Raw genomic sequence first — 18,658 nt, 5'->3', positions numbered from 1 at the left:
CCAAGAGTCCCCCAGATGTGTCAGTCCATTCCAGAGGAACCTGTTTTCCCTGCACTGCCTTGACGTTCAAGCCGAGGATCCACTCCCACCACGTGTGCACGTGGGACAGTCCTGTGGGAAAGCCTCGTGGGAAAGCCTCGTGGGAAAGACTCGAGGGAAAAACATAGATCCTTTGATCCACGCGGCGGACTGCGTGACACTGCTGCTACCGCTCTGGAGGAAAGCGCAAGTGCATGCCCGCATTCGAGACGAGGACTGACTCCCCTGGGGAGACTCCAGAAGTACCCCAAGATCCATGTCAGCACTGGAGAGGAATCCTCAGGTTCCGGCCCCGACTCCACACAAGGTCTTAGGCCCCGGCATCGACGGGAGAGGGATCCCGAGAGGCCCCCGAGGAAGTCGCATGGGGACTGGCCTTTCCTGAGGCCACCAGAGCGGTTCCCTGAGGTCCCCGTCGTAAGTCGAGAGCACCTGCCGCAACTCGAGAAAATCCAGGAGGTTTTGCCCTCCAGGCAAGATGAGGCCTATTTCCGCTGAGGCTTCTCGAGGCTAATCACGTCTAACCACTGGAACTTCCAAAGGGTCCTTCACACCCTTGCTGCAACTCAAGAAGTTCCCCGACATACCCGTCTCCACTCGAGAGGAAGCACGTGGGGTCCCGCACACATCCAGGGGAGCCCCGTTTCCGCCTCCTAGCTCGAGATGAGGGATCCTTTCCCTGTTTCGTAGGGAAAGAATTCCCGGCGTTCCCGTCGCATCTCAAGAGGAGGCGCTCTCCACAGGAAAGGCGAGAGGAACTCCAGGGTCATGTCACCATTCCAAGAGTCCCCCAGATGTGTCAGTCCATTCCAGAGAAACCTGTTTTCCTGCACTGCCTTGACGTTCAAGCCGAGGATCCACTCCCACCACGTGTGCACGTGGGACAGCCCTGTGGGAAAGCCTCGTGGGAAAGCCTCGTGGGAAAACTCGAGGGAAAACCATAGATCCTTTGATCCACGCGGCGGACTGCGTGACACTGCTGCTACCGCTCTGGAGGAAAGCGCAAGTGCATGCCCGCATTCGAGACGAGGACTGACTCCCCTGGGGAGACTCCAGAAGTACCCCAAGATCCATGTCAGTACTGGAGAGGAATCCTCAGGTTCCGGCCCCGACTCCACACAAGGTCTTAGGCCCCGGCATCGACGGGAGAGTAATCCCGAGAGGCCCCAGAGGAACTCGCATGGGGACTGGCCTTTCCTGAGGCCACCAGAGCGGGTCCCTGAGGTCCCCGTCGTAAGTCGAGAGCACCTGCCGCAACTCGAGAAAATCCAGGAGGTTTTGCCCTCCAGGCGAGATGAGGCCCATTTCCGCTGAGGCTTCTCGAGGCTAATCACGTCTAACCACTGGAACTTCCAAAGGGTCCTTCACACCCTTGCTGCAACTCAAGAAGTTCCCCGACATACCCGTCTACACTCGAGAGGAAGCACTAGGGTCCCGCACACATCCAGGGGAGCCCCGTTTCCGCCTCCTAGCTCGAGATGAGGGATCCTTTCCCTGTTTCGTAGGGAAAGAATTCCCGGCGTTCCTGTCGCATCTCAAGAGGAGGCGCTCTCCACAGGAAAGGCGAGAGGACTCCAGCGTCGTGCCACCATTCAAAGAGTCCCCCAGATATGTCAGTCCATTCCAGAGGACATGTTTTCCCTGCACTGCCTTGACGTTCAAGCCGAGGATCGACTCCCACCACGTGTGCACGTGGGACAGCCCTGTGGGAAAGCCTCGTGGGAAAGCCTCGTGGGAAAGACTCGAGGGAAAACCATAGATCCTTTGATCCACGCGGCGGACTGCGTGACACTGCTGCTACCGCTCTGGAGGAAAGCGCAAGTGCATGCCCGCATTCGAGACGAGGACTGACTCCCCTGGGGAGACTCCAGAAGTACCCCAAGATCCATGTCAGCACTGGAGAGGAATCCTCAGGTTCCGGCCCCGACTCCACACAAGGTCTTAGGCCCCGGCATCGACGGGAGAGGGATCCCGAGAGGCCCCCGAGGAACTCGCATGGGGACTGGCCTTTCCTGAGGCCACCAGAGCGGGTCCCTGAGGTCCCCGTCGTAAGTCGAGAGCACCTGCCGCAACTCGGGAAAATCCAGGAGGTTTTGCCCTCCAGGCGAGATGAGGCCCATTTCCGCTGAGGCTTCTCGAGGCTAATCACATCTAACCACTGGAACTTCAAAGGGTCCTTCACACCCTTGCTGCAACTGAAGCAGTTCCGCGACATACCCGTCTCCACTCGAGAGGAAGCACGTGGGGTCCCGCACACATCCAGGGGAGCCCTGTTTCCGCCTCCTAGCTCGAGATGAGGGATCCTTTCCCTGTTTCGTAGGGAAAGAATTCCCGGCGTTCCCGTAGCATCTCAAGAGGAGGCGCTCTCCGCAGGAAAGGCGAGAGGAACTCCAGGGTGGTGGCACCATTCCAAGAGACCCCCAGATGTGTCAGTCCATTCCAGAGGAACCTGTTTTCCCTGCACTGCCTTGACGTTCAAGCCGAGGATCGACTCCCACCACGTGTGCACGTGGGACAGCCCTGTGGGAAAGCCTCGTGGGAAAGCCTCGTGGGAAAGACTCGAGGGAAAACCATAGATCCTTTGATCCACGCGGTGGACTGCGTGACACTGCTGCTACCGCTCTGGAGGAAAGCGCAAGTGCATGCCCGCATTCGAGACGAGGACTGACTCCCCTGGGGAGACTCCAGAAGTACCCCAAGATCCATGTCAGCACTGGAGAGGAATCCTCAGGTTCCGGCCCCGACTCCACACAAGGTCTTAGGCCCCGGCATCGACGGGAGAGGGATCCCGAGAGGCCCCCGAGGAACTCGCATGGGGACTGGCCTTTCCTGAGGCCACCAGAGCGGGTCCCTGAGGTCCCCGTCGTAAGTCGAGAGCACCTGCCCCAACTCGGGAAAATCCAGGAGGTTTTGCCCTCCAGGCGAGATGAGGCCCATTTCCGCTGAGGCTTCTCGAGGCTAATCACATCTAACCACTGGAACTTCAAAGGGTCCTTCACACCCTTGCTGCAACTGAAGCAGTTCCGCGACATACCCGTCTCCACTCGAGAGGAAGCACGTGGGGTCCCGCACACATCCAGGGGAGCCCTGTTTCCGCCTCCTAGCTCGAGATGAGGGATCCTTTCCCTGTTTCGTAGGGAAAGAATTCCCGGCGTTCCCGTAGCATCTCAAGAGGAGGCGCTCTCCGCAGGAAAGGCGAGAGGAACTCCAGGGTGGTGGCACCATTCCAAGAGACCCCCAGATGTGTCAGTCCATTCCAGAGGAACCTGTTTTCCCTGCAATGCCTTGACGTTCAAGCCGAGGATCGACTCCCACCACGTGTGCACGTGGGACAGCCCTGTGGGAAAGCCTCGTGGGAAAGCCTCGTGGGAAAGACTCGAGGGAAAACCATAGATCCTTTGATCCACGCGGTGGACTGCGTGACACTGCTGCTACCGCTCTGGAGGAAAGCGCAAGTGCATGCCCGCATTCGAGACGAGGACTGACTCCCCTGGGGAGACTCCAGAAGTACCCCAAGATCCATGTCAGCACTGGAGAGGAATCCTCAGTTTCCGGCCCCGACTCCACACAAGGTCTTAGGCCCCGGCATCGACGGGAGAGGAATCCCGAGAGGCCCCCGAGGAACTCGCATGGGGACTGGCCTTTCCTGAGGCCACCAGAGCGGGTCCCTGAGGTCCCCATCGTAAGTCGAGAGCACCTGCCGCAACTCGAGAAAATCCAGGAGGTTTTGCCCTCCAGGCGAGATGAGGCCCATTTCCGATGAGGCTTCTCGAGGCTAATCACGTCTAACCACTGGAACTTCCAAAGGGTCCTTCACACCCTTGCTGCAACTCAAGAAGTTCCCCGACATACCCGTCTCCACTCGAGAGGAAGCACGTGGGGTCCCGCACACATCCAGGGGAGCCCCGTTTCCGCCTCCTAGCTCGAGATGAGGGATCCTTTCCCTGTTTCGTAGGGAAAGAATTCCCGACGTTACCGTCGCATCTCAAGAGGAGGCGCTCTCCACAGGAAAGGCGAGAGGAACTCCAGGGTCGTGCCACCATTCCAAGAGTCCCCCAGATGTGTCAGTCCATTCCAGGTGAACCTGTTTTCCCTGCACTGCCTTGACGTTCAAGCCGAGGATCCACTCCCACCACGTGTGCACGTGGGACAGCCCTGTGGGAAAGCCTCGTGGGAAAGCCTCGTGGGAAAGACTCGAGGGAAAACCATAGATCCTTTGATCCACGCGGCGGACTGCGTGACACTGCTGATACCGCTCTGGAGGAAAGCGCAAGTGCATGCCCGCATTCGAGACGAGGACTGACTCCCCTGGGGAGACTCCAGAAGTACCCCAAGATCCATGTCAGCACTGGAGAGGAATCCTCAGGTTCCGGCCCCGACTCCACACAAGGTCTTAGGCCCCGGCATCGACGGGAGAGGAATCCCGAGAGGCCCCCGAGGAACTCGCATGGGGACTGGCCTTTCCTGAGGCCACCAGAGCGGGTCCCTGAGGTCCCCGTCGTAAGTCGAGGGCACCTGCCGCAACTCGAGAAAATCCAGGAGGTTTTGCCCTCCAGGGGAGATGAGGCACATTTACGCTGAGGCTTCTCGAGGCCAATCACGTCTAACCACTGGAACATACAAAGGGTCCTTCACACCCTTGCTGCAACTCAAGAAGTTCCCCGACATACCCGTCTCCACTCGAGAGGAAGCACGTGGAGTCCCGCACACATCCAGGGGAGCCCCGTTTCCGCCTCCTAGCTCGAGATGAGGGATCTTTTCCCTGTTTCGTAGGGAAAGAATTCCCGGCGTTCCCGTCGCATCTCAAGAGGAGGCGCTCTCCACAGGAAAGGCGAGAGGAACTCCAGGGTCGTGCCACCATTCCAAGAGTCCCCCAGATGTGTCAGTCCATTCCAGAGGAACCTGTTTTCCCTGCACTGCCTTGACGTTCAAGCCGAGGATCCACTCCCACCACGTGTGCACGTGGGACAGCCCTGTGGGAAAGCCTCGTGGGAAAGCCTCGTGGGAAAGACTCGAGGGAAAACCATAGATCTTTTGATCCACGCGGAGGACTGCGTGACACTGCTGCTACCGCTCTGGAGGAAAGCGCAAGTGCATGCCCGCATTCGAGACGAGGACTGACTCCCCTGGGGAGACTCCAGAAGTACCCCAAGATCCATGTCAGCACTGGAGAGGAATCCTCAGGTTCCGGCCCCGACTCCACACAAGGACTTAGGCCCCGGCATCAACGGGAGAGGAACCCCGAGAGGCCCCCGAGGAACTCGCATGGGGACTGGCCTTTCCTGAGCCCACCAGAGTGGGTCCCTGAGGTCCCCGTCGTAAGTCGAGAGCACCTGCCACAACTCGAGAAAATCCAGGAGGTTTTGCCCTCCAGGCGAGATGAGGCCCATTTCCGCTGAGGCTTCTCGAGGCTAATCACGTCTAACCACTGGAACCTCCAAAGGGTCCTTCACACCCTTGCTGCAACTCAAGAAGTTCCCCGACATACCCGTCTCCACTCGAGAGGAAGCACGTGGAGTCCCGCACACATCCAGGGGAGCCCCGTTTCCGCCTCCTACCTCGAGGTGAGGGATCCTTTCCCTGTTTGGTAGGGAAAGCATTCCCGGCGTTCCCGTCGCATCTCAAGAGGAGGCGCTCTCCACAGGAAAGGCGAGAGGAACTCCAGGGTCGTGCCAACATTCCAAGAGTCCCCCAGATATGTCAGTACATTCCAGAGGAACCTGTTTTCCCTGCACTGCCTTGACGTTCAAGCCGAGGATCGACTCCCACCACGGGTGCACGTGGGACAGCCCTGTGGGAAAGCCTCGGGGGAAAGCCTCGTGGGAAAGACTCGAGGGAAAACCATAGATCCTTTGATCCACGCGGAGGACTGCGTGACACTGCTGCTACCGCTCTGGAGGAAAGCGCAAGTGCATGCCCGCATTCGAGACGAGGACTGACTCCCCTGGGGAGACTCCAGAAGTACCCCAAGATCCATGTCAGCACGGGAGAGGAATCCTCAGGTTACGGCCCCGACTCCACACAAGGTCTTAGGCCCCGGCATCGACGGGAGAGGAATCCCGAGAGGCCCCCGAGGAACTCGCATGGGGACTGGCCTTTCCTGAGGCCACCAGAGCGGGTCCCTGAGGTCCCGGTCGTATGTCGAGAGCACCTGCTGCAACTCGAGAAAATCCAGGAGGTTTTGCCCTCCAGGCGAGATGAGGCCCATTTCTGCTGAGGCTTCTCGAGGCTAATCACGTCTAACCACTGGAACTTCCAAAGGGTCCTTCACACCCTTGCTGCAACTCAAGAAGTTCCCCGACATACCCGTCTCCACTCGAGAGGAAGCACGTGGAGTCCCGCACACATCCAGGGGAGCCCCGTTTCCGCCTCCTAGCTTCAGATGAGGGATCCTTTCCCTGTTTCGTAGGGAAAGAATTCCCGGCGTTCCCGTCGCATCTCAAGAGGAGGCGCTCTCCACAGGAAAGGCGAGAGGAACTCCATGGTCGTGCCACCATTCCAAGAGTCCCCCAAATGTGTCAGTCCATTCCAGAGGAACCTGTTTTCCCTGCACTGCCTTGACGTTCAAGCCGAGGATCCACTCCCACCACGTGTGCACGTGGGACAGCCCTGTGGGAAAGCCTCGTGGGAAAGCCTCGTGGGAAAGACTCGAGGGAAAACCATAGATCCTTTGATCCACGCGGTGGACTGCGTGACACTGCTGCTACCGCTCTGGAGGAAAGCGCAAGTGCATGCCCGCATTCGAGACGAGGACTGACTCCCCTGGGGAGACTCCAGAAGTACCCCAAGATCCATGTCAGCACTGGAGAAGAATCCTCAGGTTCCGGCCCCGACTCCACACAAGGTCTTAGGCCCCGGCATCGACGGGAGAGGAATGCCGAGAGGCCCCCGAGGAACTCGCATGGGGACTGGCCTTTCCTGAGGCCACCAGAGCGGGTCCCTGAGGTCCCCGTCGTAAGTCGAGGGCACCTGCCGCAACTCGAGAAAATCCAGGAGGTTTTGCCCTCCAGGGGAGATGAGGCACATTTACGCTGAGGCTTCTCGAGGCCAATCACGTCTAACCACTGGAACATCCAAAGGGTCCTTCACACCCTTGCTGCAACTCAAGAAGTTCCCCGACATACCCGTCTCCACTCGAGAGGAAGCACGTGGGGTCCCGCACACATCCAGTGGAGCCCCGTTTCCGCCTCCTAGCTCGAGATGAGGGATCCTTTCCCTGTTTCGTAGGGAAAGATTTCCCGGCGTTCCCGTCGCATCTCAAGAGGAGGCGCTCTCAACAGGAAAGGCGAGAGGAACTCCAGGGTCGTGCCACCATTCCAAGAGTCCCCCAGATGTGTCAGTCCATTCCAGAGGAACCTGTTTTCCCTGCACTGCCTTGACGTTCAAGCCGAGGATCGACTCCCACCACGTGTGCACGTGGGACAGCCCTGTGGGAAAGCCTCGTGGGAAAGCCTCGTGGGAAAGACCCGAGGGAAAACCATAGATCCTTTGATCCACGCGGCGGACTGCGTGACACTGCTGCTACCGCTCTGGAGGAAAGCGCAAGTGCATGCCCGCATTCGAGACGAGGACTGACTCCCCTGGGGAGACTCCAGAAGTACCCCAAGATCCATGTCAGCACTGGAGAGGAATCCTCACGTTCCGGCCCCGACTCCACACAAAGTCTTAGGCCCCGGCATCGACGGGAGAGGAATCCCGAGCGGCCCCCGAGGAACTCGCATGGGGACTGGCCTTTCCTGAGGCCACCAGAGCGGGTCCCTGAGGTCCCCATCGTAAGTCGAGAGCACCTGCCGCAACTCGAGAAAATCCAGGAGGTTTTGCCCTCCAGGCGAGATGAGGCCCATTTCCGATGAGGCTTCTCGAGGCTAATCACGTCTAACCACTGGAACTTCCAAAGGGTCCTTCACACCCTTGCTGCAACTCAAGAAGTTCCCCGACATACCCGTCTCCACTCGAGAGGAAGCACGTGGGTCCCGCACACATCCAGGGGAGCCCCGTTTCTGCCTCCTAGCTCGAGATGAGGGATCCTTTCCCTGTTTCTTAGGGAAAGAATTCCCGGCGTTCCCGTCGCATCTCAAGAGGAGGCGCTCTCCACAGGAGAGGCGAGAGGAACTCCAGGGTCGTGCCACCATTCCAAGAGACGCCCAGATGTGTCAGTCCATTATAGTGGAACCTGTTTTCCCTGCACTGCCTTGACGTTCAAGCCGAGGATCGACTCCCACCACCTGTGCACGTGGGACAGCCCTGTGGGAAAGCCTCGTGGGAAAGCCTCGTGGGAAAGACTCGAGGGAAAACCATAGATCCTTTGATCCACGCGGTGGACTGCGTGACACTGCTGCTACCGCTCTGGAGGAAAGCGCAAGTGCATGCCCGCATTCGAGACGAGGACTGACTCCCCTGGGGAGACTCCAGAAGTACCCCAAGATCCATGTCAGCACTGGAGAGGAATCCTCAGGTTCCGGCCCCGACTCCACACAAGGTCTTAGGCCCCGGCATCGACGGGAGAGGAATGCCGAGAGCCCCCCGAGGAACTCGCATGGGGACTGGCCTTTCCTGAGGCCACCAGAGCGGGTCCCTGAGGTCCCCGTCGTAAGTCGAGAGCACCTGCCGCAACTCGAGAAAATCCAGGAGGTTTTGCCCTCCAGGCGAGATGAGGCCCATTTCCGCTGAGGCTTCTCGAGGCTAATTGCATCTAAGCACTGGAACTTCCAAAGGGTCCTTCACACCCTTGCTGCAACTGAAGCAGTTCCGCGACATACCCGTCTCTACTCGAGAGGAAGCACGTGGGGTCCCGCACACATCCAGGGGAGCCCTGTTTCCGCCTCCTAGCTCGAGATGAGGGATCTTTTCCCTGTTTCATAGGGAAAGAATTCCCGGCGTTCCCGTCGCATCTCAAGAGGAGGCGCTCTCCGCAGGAAAGGCGAGAGGAACTCCAGGGTCGTGGCACCATTCCAAGAGACCCCCAGATGTGTCAGTCCATTCCAGAGGAACCTGTTTTCCCTGCACTGCCTTGACGTTCAAGCCGAGGATCGACTCCCACCACGTGTGCACGTGGGACAGCCCTGTGGGAAAGCCTCGTGGGAAAGCCTCGTGGGAAAGACTCGAGGGAAATCCATAGATCCTTTGATCCACGCGGCGGACTGCATGACACTGTTGCTACCGCTCTGGAGGAAAGCGCAAGTGCATGCCCGCATTCGAGACGAGGACTGACTCCCCTGGGGAGACTCCAGAAGTACCCCAAGATCCATGTCAGCACTGGAGAGGAATCCTCAGGTTCCGGCCCCGACTCCACACAAGGTCTTAGGCCCCGGCATCGACGGGAGAGTAATCCCGAGAGGCCCCAGAGGAACTCGCATGGGGACTGGCCTTTCCTGAGGCCACCAGAGCGGGTCCCTGAGGTCCCCGTCGTAAGTCGAGAGCACCTGCCGCAACTCGAGAAAATCCAGGAGGTTTTGCCCTCCAGGCGAGATGAGGCCCATTTCCGCTGAGGCTTCTCGAGGCTAATCACGTCTAACCACTGGAACTTCCAAAGGGTCCTTCACACCCTTGCTGCAACTCAAGAAGTTCCCCGACATACCCGTCTACACTCGAGAGGAAGCACTAGGGTCCCGCACACATCCAGGGGAGCCCCGTTTCCGCCTCCTAGCTCGAGATGAGGGATCCTTTCCCTGTTTCGTAGGGAAAGAATTCCCGGCGTTCCTGTCGCATCTCAAGAGGAGGCGCTCTCCACAGGAAAGGCGAGAGGACTCCAGCGTCGTGCCACCATTCAAAGAGTCCCCCAGATATGTCAGTCCATTCCAGAGGACATGTTTTCCCTGCACTGCCTTGACGTTCAAGCCGAGGATCGACTCCCACCACGTGTGCACGTGGGACAGCCCTGTGGGAAAGCCTCGTGGGAAAGCCTCGTGGGAAAGACTCGAGGGAAAACCATAGATCCTTTGATCCACGCGGCGGACTGCGTGACACTGCTGCTACCGCTCTGGAGGAAAGCGCAAGTGCATGCCCGCATTCGAGACGAGGACTGACTCCCCTGGGGAGACTCCAGAAGTACCCCAAGATCCATGTCAGCACTGGAGAGGAATCCTCAGGTTCCGGCCCCGACTCCACACAAGGTCTTAGGCCCCGGCATCGACGGGAGAGGGATCCCGAGAGGCCCCCGAGGAACTCGCATGGGGACTGGCCTTTCCTGAGGCCACCAGAGCGGGTCCCTGAGGTCCCCGTCGTAAGTCGAGAGCACCTGCCGCAACTCGGGAAAATCCAGGAGGTTTTGCCCTCCAGGCGAGATGAGGCCCATTTCCGCTGAGGCTTCTCGAGGCTAATCACATCTAACCACTGGAACTTCAAAGGGTCCTTCACACCCTTGCTGCAACTGAAGCAGTTCCGCGACATACCCGTCTCCACTCGAGAGGAAGCACGTGGGGTCCCGCACACATCCAGGGGAGCCCTGTTTCCGCCTCCTAGCTCGAGATGAGGGATCCTTTCCCTGTTTCGTAGGGAAAGAATTCCCGGCGTTCCCGTAGCATCTCAAGAGGAGGCGCTCTCCGCAGGAAAGGCGAGAGGAACTCCATGGTGGTGGCACCATTCCAAGAGACCCCCAGATGTGTCAGTCCATTCCAGAGGAACCTGTTTTCCCTGCACTGCCTTGACGTTCAAGCCGAGGATCGACTCCCACCACGTGTGCACGTGGGACAGCCCTGTGGGAAAGCCTCGTGGGAAAGCCTCGTGGGAAAGACTCGAGGGAAAACCATAGATCCTTTGATCCACGCGGCGGACTGCGTGACACTGCTGATACCGCTCTGGAGGAAAGCGCAAGTGCATGCCCGCATTCGAGACGAGGACTGACTCCCCTGGGGAGACTCCAGAAGTACCCCAAGATCCATGTCAGCACTGGAGAGGAATCCTCAGGTTCCGGCCCCGACTCCACACAAGGTCTTAGGCCCCGGCATCGACGGGAGAGGAATCCCGAGAGGCCCCCGAGGAACTCGCATGGGGACTGGCCTTTCCTGAGGCCACCAGAGCGGGTCCCTGAGGTCCCCGTCGTAAGTCGAGGGCACCTGCCGCAACTCGAGAAAATCCAGGAGGTTTTGCCCTCCAGGGGAGATGAGGCACATTTACGCTGAGGCTTCTCGAGGCCAATCACGTCTAACCACTGGAACATCCAAAGGGTCCTTCACACCCTTGCTGCAACTCAAGAAGTTCCCCGACATACCCGTCTCCACTCGAGAGGAAGCACGTGGAGTCCCGCACACATCCAGGGGAGCCCCGTTTCCGCCTCCTAGCTCGAGATGAGGGATCTTTTCCCTGTTTCGTAGGGAAAGAATTCCCGGCGTTCCCGTCGCATCTCAAGAGGAGGTGCTCTCCACAGGAACGGCGAGAGGAACTCCAGGGTCGTGCCACCATTCCAAGAGTCCCCCAGATGTGTCAGTCCATTCCAGAGGAACCTGTTTTCCCTGCACTGCCTTGACGTTCAAGCCGAGGATCCACTCCCACCACGTGTGCACGTGGGACAGCCCTGTGGGAAAGCCTCGTGGGAAAGCCTCGTGGGAAAGACTCGAGGGAAAACCATAGATCTTTTGATCCACGCGGAGGACTGTGTGACACTGCTGCTACCGCTCTGGAGGAAAGCGCAAGTGCATGCCCGCATTCGAGACGAGGACTGACTCCCCTGGGGAGACTCCAGAAGTACCCCAAGATCCATGTCAGCACTGGAGAGGAATCCTCAGGTTCCGGCCCCGACTCCACACAAGGACTTAGGCCCCGGCATCAACGGGAGAGGAACCCCGAGAGGCCCCCGAGGAACTCGCATGGGGACTGGCCTTTCCTGAGCCCACCAGAGTGGGTCCCTGAGGTCCCCGTCGTAAGTCGAGAGCACCTGCCACAACTCGAGAAAATCCAGGAGGTTTTGCCCTCCAGGCGAGATGAGGCCCATTTCCGCTGAGGCTTCTCGAGGCTAATCACGTCTAACCACTGGAACTTCCAAAGGGTCCTTCACACCCTTGCTGCAACTCAAGAAGTTCCCCGACATACCCGTCTCCACTCGAGAGGAAGCACGTGGAGTCCCGCACACATCCAGGGGAGCCCCGTTTCCGCCTCCTAGCTCGAGGTGAGGGATCCTTTCCCTGTTTGGTAGGGAAAGCATTCCCGGCGTTCCCGTCGCATCTCAAGAGGAGGCGCTCTCCACAGGAAAGGCGAGAGGAACTCCAGGGTCGTGCCAACATTCCAAGAGTCCCCCAGATATGTCAGTACATTCCAGAGGAACCTGTTTTCCCTGCACTGCCTTGACGTTCAAGCCGAGGATCGACTCCCACCACGGGTGCACGTGGGACAGCCCTGTGGGAAAGCCTCGTGGGAAAGCCTCGTGGGAAAGACTCGAGGGAAAACCATAGATCCTTTGATCCACGCGGAGGACTGCGTGACACTGCTGCTACCGCTCTGGAGGAAAGCGCAAGTGCATGCCCGCATTCGAGACGAGGACTGACTCCCCTGGGGAGACTCCAGAAGTACCCCAAGATCCATGTCAGCACGGGAGAGGAATCCTCAGGTTACGGCCCCGACTCCACACAAGGTCTTAGGCCCCGGCATCGACGGGAGAGGAATCCCGAGAGGCCCCCGAGGAACTCGCATGGGAACTGGCCTTTCCTGAGGCCACCAGAGCGGGTCCCTGAGGTCCCGGTCGTATGTCGAGAGCACCTGCTGCAACTCGAGAAAATCCAGGAGGTTTTGCCCTCCAGGCGAGATGAGGCCCATTTCTGCTGAGGCTTCTCGAGGCTAATCACGTCTAACCACTGGAACTTCCAAAGGGTCTTTCACACCCTTGCTGCAACTCAAGAAGTTCCCCGACATACCCGTCTCCACTCGAGAGGAAGCACGTGGAGTCCCGCACACATCCAGGGGAGCCCCGTTTCCGCCTCCTAGCTTCAGATGAGGGATCCTTTCCCTGTTTCGTAGGGAAAGAATTCCCGGCGTTCCCGTCGCATCTCAAGAGGAGGCGCTCTCCACAGGAAAGGCGAGAGGAACTCCATGGTCGTGCCACCATTCCAAGAGTCCCCCAAATGTGTCAGTCCATTCCAGAGGAACCTGTTTTCCCTGCACTGCCTTGACGTTCAAGCCGAGGATCGACTCCCACCACGTGTGCACGTGGGACAGCCCTGTGGGAAAGCCTCGTGGGAAAGCCTCGTGGGAAAGACTCGAGGGAAAACCATAGATCCTTTGATCCACGCGGCGGACTGCGTGACACTGCTGCTACCGCTCTGGAGGAAAGCGCAAGTGCATGCCCGCATTCGAGACGAGGACTGACTCCCCTGGGGAGACTCCAGACGTACCCCAAGATCCATGTCAGCACTGGAGAAGAATCCTCAGGTTCCGGCCCCGACTCCACACAAGGTCTTAGGCCCCGGCATCGACGGGAGAGGAATGCCGAGAGGCCCCTGAGGAACTCGCATGGGGACTGGCCTTTCCTGAGGCCACCAGAGCGGGTCCCTGAGGTCCCCGTCGTAAGTCGAGGGCACCTGCCGCAACTCGAGAAAATCCAGGAGGTTTTGCCCTCCAGGGGAGATGAGGCACATTTACGCTGAGGCTTCTCGAGGCCAATCACGTCTAACCACTGGAACATCCAAAGGGTCCTTCACACCCTTGCTGCAACTCAAGAAGTTCCCCGACATACCCGTCTCCACTCGAGAGGAAGCACGTGGGGTCCCGCACACATCCAGGGGAGCCCCGTTTCCGCCTCCTAGCTCGAGATGAGGGATCCTTTCCCTGTTTCGTAGGGAAAGATTTCCCGGCGTTCCCGTCGCATCTCAAGAGGAGGCGCTCTCAACAGGAAAGGCGAGAGGAACTCCAGGGTCGTGCCACCATTCCAAGAGTCCCCCAGATGTGTCAGTCCATTCCAGAGGAACCTGTTTTCCCTGCACTGCCTTGACGTTCAAGCCGAGGATCGACTCCCACCACGTGTGCACGTGGGACAGCCCTGTGGGAAAGCCTCGTGGGAAAGCCTCGTGGGAAAGACCCGAGGGAAAACCATAGATCCTTTGATCCACGCGGCGGACTGCGTGACACTGCTGCTACCGCTCTGGAGGAAAGCGCAAGTGCATGCCCGCATTCGAGACGAGGACTGACTCCCCTGGGGAGACTCCAGAAGTACCCCAAGATCCATGTCAGCACTGGAGAGGAATCCTCACGTTCCGGCCCCGACTCCACACAAAGTCTTAGGCCCCGGCATCGACGGGAGAGGAATCCCGAGAGGCCCCCGAGGAACTCGCATGGGGACTGGCCTTTCCTGAGGCCACCAGAGCGGGTCCCTGAGGTCCCCATCGTAAGTCGAGAGCACCTGCCGCAACTCGAGAAAATCCAGGAGGTTTTGCCCTCCAGGCGAGATGAGGCCCATTTCCGATGAGGCTTCTCGAGGCTAATCACGTCTAACCACTGGAAATTCCAAAGGGTCCTTCACACCCTTGCTGCAACTCAAGAAGTTCCCCGACATACCCGTCTCCACTCGAGAGGAAGCACGTGGGTCCCGCACACATCCAGGGGAGCCCCGTTTCTGCCTCCTAGCTCGAGATGAGGGATCCTTTCCCTGTTTCTTAGGGAAAGAATTCCCGGCGTTCCCATCGCATCTCAAGAGGAGGCGCTCTCCACAGGAGAGGCGAGAGGAACTCCAGGGTCGTGCCACCATTCCAAGAGACGCCCAGATGTGTCAGTCCATTATAGAGGAACCTGTTTTCCCTGCACTGCCTTGACGTTCAAGCCGAGGATCGACTCCCACCACCTGTGCACGTGGGACAGCCCTGTGGGAAAGCCTCGTGGGAAAGCCTCGTGGGAAAGACTCGAGGGAAAACCATAGATCCTTTGATCCACGCGGTGGACTGCGTGACACTGCTGCTACCGCTCTGGAGGAAAGCGCAAGTGCATGCCCGCATTCGAGACGAGGACTGACTCCCCTGGGGAGACTCCAGAAGTACCCCAAGATCCATGTCAGCACTGGAGAGGAATCCTCAGGTTCCGGCCCCGACTCCGCACAAGGACTTAGGCCCCAGCATCGACGGGAGAGGAATCCCGAGAGGACCCAAGGAACTCGCATGGGGACTGGCCTTTCCTGAGGCCACCAGAGCGGGTCTCTGAGGTCCCCGTCGTAAGTCGAGAGTACCTGCCGCAACTCGAGAAAATCCAGGAGGTTTTGCTCTCCAGGCGAGATGAGGCCCATTTCCGCTGAGGCTTCTCGGGGCTAATCACTTCTAACCACTGGAACTTCCAAAGGGTCCTTCACACCCTTGCTGCAACTCAAGAAGTTCCCCGACATACCCGTCTCCACTCGAGAGGAAGCACGTGGGGTCCCGCACACATCCAGGGGAGCCCCGTTTCCGCCTCCTAGCTCGAGATGAGGGATCCTTTCCCTGTTTCGTAGGGAAAGAATTCCCGGTGTTCCCGTCGCATCTCAAGAGGAGGCGCTCTCCACAGGAAAGGCGAGAGGAACTCCAGGGTCGTGCCACCATTCCAAGAGTCCCCCCGATGTGTCAGTCCATTCCAGAGGAACATGTTTTCCCTGCACTGCCTTGACGTTCAAGCCGAGGATCCACTCCCACCACGTGTGCACGTGGGACAGCCCTGTGGGAAAACCTCGGGGGAAAACCTCGTGGGAAAGACACGAGGGAAAACAATAGATCCTTTGATCCACACGGCGGACTGGGTGACACTGCTGCTACCGCTCTGGAGGAAAGCGCAAGTGCATGTCCGCATTCGAGACGAGGACTGACTCCCCTGTGGAGACTCCAGAAGTACCCCAAGATCCATGTCAGCACTGGAGAGGAATCCTCAGGTTGCGGCCCCGACTCCACACAAGGTCTTAGGCCCCTGCATGGACGGGAGAGGAATCCCGAGAGGCCCCCGAAGAACTCGCATGGGGACTGGCCTTTCCTGAGGCCAACAGAGCAGGTCCCTGAGGTCCCCATCGTAAGTCGAGAGCACCTGCCCCAACTCGAGAAAATCCAGGAGGTTTTGCCCTCCAGGCGAGATGAGGCCCATTTCCGCTGAGGCTTCTCGAGGCTAATCATGTCTAACCACTGGAACTTCCAAAGGGTCCTTCACACCCTTGCTGCAACTCAAGAAGTTCCCCGACATACCCGTCTCCACTCGAGAGGAAGCACGAGGGTCCCGCACACATCCAGGGGAGCCCCGTTTCCGCCTCCTAGCTCGAGATGAGGGATCCTTTCCCTGTTTCGTAGGGAAAGAATTCCCGGCGTTCCCGTCGCATCTCAAGAGGAGGCGCTCTCCACAGGAAAGGCGAGAGGACTCCAGCGTCGTGCCACCATTCAAAGAGTCCCCCAGATATGTCAGTCCATTCCAGAGGACATGTTTTCCCTGCACTGTCTTGACGTTCAAGCCGAGGATCCACTCCCACCACGTGTGCTCGTGGGACAGCAATGTGGGAAAGCCTCGTGGGAAAGCCTCGTGGGAAAGACTCGAGGGAAAACCATAGATCCTTTGATCCACGCGGCGGACTGTGTGACACTGCTGCTACCGCTCTGGAGGAAAGCGCAAGTGCATGCCCGCATTCGAGACGAGGACTGACTCCCCTGGGGAGACTCCAGAAGTACACCAAGATCCATGTCAGCACTGGAGAGGAATCCTCAGGTTCCGGCCCCGACTCCACACAAGGTCTTCGGCCACGGCATCGACGGGAGAGGAATCCCGAGAGGCCCCCGAGGAACTCGCATGGGGACTGTCCTTTCCTGAGGCCACCAGAGCGGGTCCCTGAGGTCCCCGTCGTAAGTCGAGAGCACCTGCCTCAACTCGACAAAATACAGGAGGTTTTGCCCTCCAGGCGAGATGAGGCCCATTTCCGCTGAGGCTTCTCGAGGCTAATCACGTCTAACCACTGGAACTTCCAAAGGGTCCTTCACACCCTTGCTGCAACTCAAGAAGTTCCCCGACATACCCGTCTCCACTCGAGAGGAAGCACGTGGGGTCCAGCACACATCCAGGGGAACCCCGTTTCCGCCTCCTTGCTCGAGATGAGGGATCCTTTCCCTGTTTCTTAGGGAAAGCATTCGCGGCGTTCCCGTCGCATCTCAAGAGGAGGCGCTCTCCACAGAAGAGGCGAGAGGAACTCCAGGGTCGTGCCACCATTCCAAGAGACGCCCAGATGTGTCAGTCCATTCCAGAGGAACCTGTTTTCCCTGCACTGCCTTGACGTTCAAGCCGAGGATCGACTCCCACCACGTGTGCACGTGGGACAGCCCTGTGGGAAAGCCTCGGGGGAAAGCCTCGTGGGAAAGACTCGAGGGAAAACCATAGTTCCTTTGATGCACGCGGCGGACTGCGTGACACTGCTGCTACCGCTCTGGAGGAAAGCGCAAGTGCATGCCCGCATTCGAGACGAGGACTGACTCCCCTGGGGAGACTCCAGAAGTACCCCAAGATCCATGTCAGCACTGGAGAGGAATCCTCAGGTTCCGGCCCCGACTCCACACAAGGTCTTAAGCCCCGGCATCGACGGGAGAGGAATCCCGAGAGGCCCCCGAGGAACTCGCATGGGGACTGGCCTTTCCTGAGGCCACCAGAGCGGGTCCCTGAGGTCCCCGTCGTAAGTCAAGAGCACCTGCCGCAACTCGAGAAAATCCAGGAGGTTTTGCCCTCCAGGCGAGATGAGGCCCATTTCCGCTGAGGCTTCTCGAGGCCAATCACATCTAACCACTGGAACTTCCAAAGGGTCCTTCACACCCTTGCTGCAACTCAAGAAGTTCCCCGACATACCCGTCTCCACTCGAGAGGAAGCACGTGGTGTCCCGCACACATCCAGGGGAGCCCCGTTTCCGCCTCCTAGCTCGAGATGAGGGATCCTTTCCCTGTTTCGTAGGGAAAGAATTCCCGGCGTTCCCGTCGCATCTCAAGAGGAGGCGCTCTCCACAGGAAAGGCGAGAGGAGCTCCAGGGTCGTGCCACCATTCCAAGAGTCCCCCAGATGTGTCAGTCCATTCCAGAGGAACCTGTTTTCCCTGCACTGCCTTGACGTTCAAGCCGAGGATCGACTCCCACCACGTGTGCACGTGGGACAGCCCTGTGGGAAAGCCTCGTGGGAAAGCCTCGTGGGAAAGACTCGAGGGAAAACCATAGATCCTTTCATCCACGCGGTGGACTGCGTGACACTGCTGCTACCGCTCTGGAGGAAAGCGCAAGTGCATGCCCGCATTCGAGACGAGGACTGACTCCCCTGGGGAGACTCCAGAAGTACCCCAAGATCCATGTCAGCACTGGAGAGGAATCCTCAGGTTCCGGCCCCGACTCCGCACAAGGACTTAGGCCCCAGCATCGACGGGAGAGGAATCCCGAGAGGACCCAAGGAACTCGCATGGGGACTGGCCTTTCCTGAGGCCACCAGAGCGGGTCCCTGAGGTCCCCGTCGTAAGTCGAGAGTACCTGCCGCAACTCGAGAAAATCCAGGAGGTTTTGCTCTCCAGGCGAGATGAGGCCCATTTCCGCTGAGGCTTCTCGGGGCTAATCACTTCTAACCACTGGAACTTCCAAAGGGTCCTTCACACCCTTGCTGCAACTCAAGAAGTTCCCCGACATACCCGTCTCCACTCGAGAGGAAGCAGGTGGGGTCCCGCACACATCCAGGGGAGCCC

The sequence above is a fragment of the Ovis canadensis genome, chromosome 14, assembly GCF_042477335.2.
Source record: "Ovis canadensis isolate MfBH-ARS-UI-01 breed Bighorn chromosome 14, ARS-UI_OviCan_v2, whole genome shotgun sequence".
Classification (NCBI taxonomy): Eukaryota; Metazoa; Chordata; class Mammalia; order Artiodactyla; family Bovidae; genus Ovis; species Ovis canadensis.
This window is presented reverse-complemented; position numbering follows the sequence as displayed.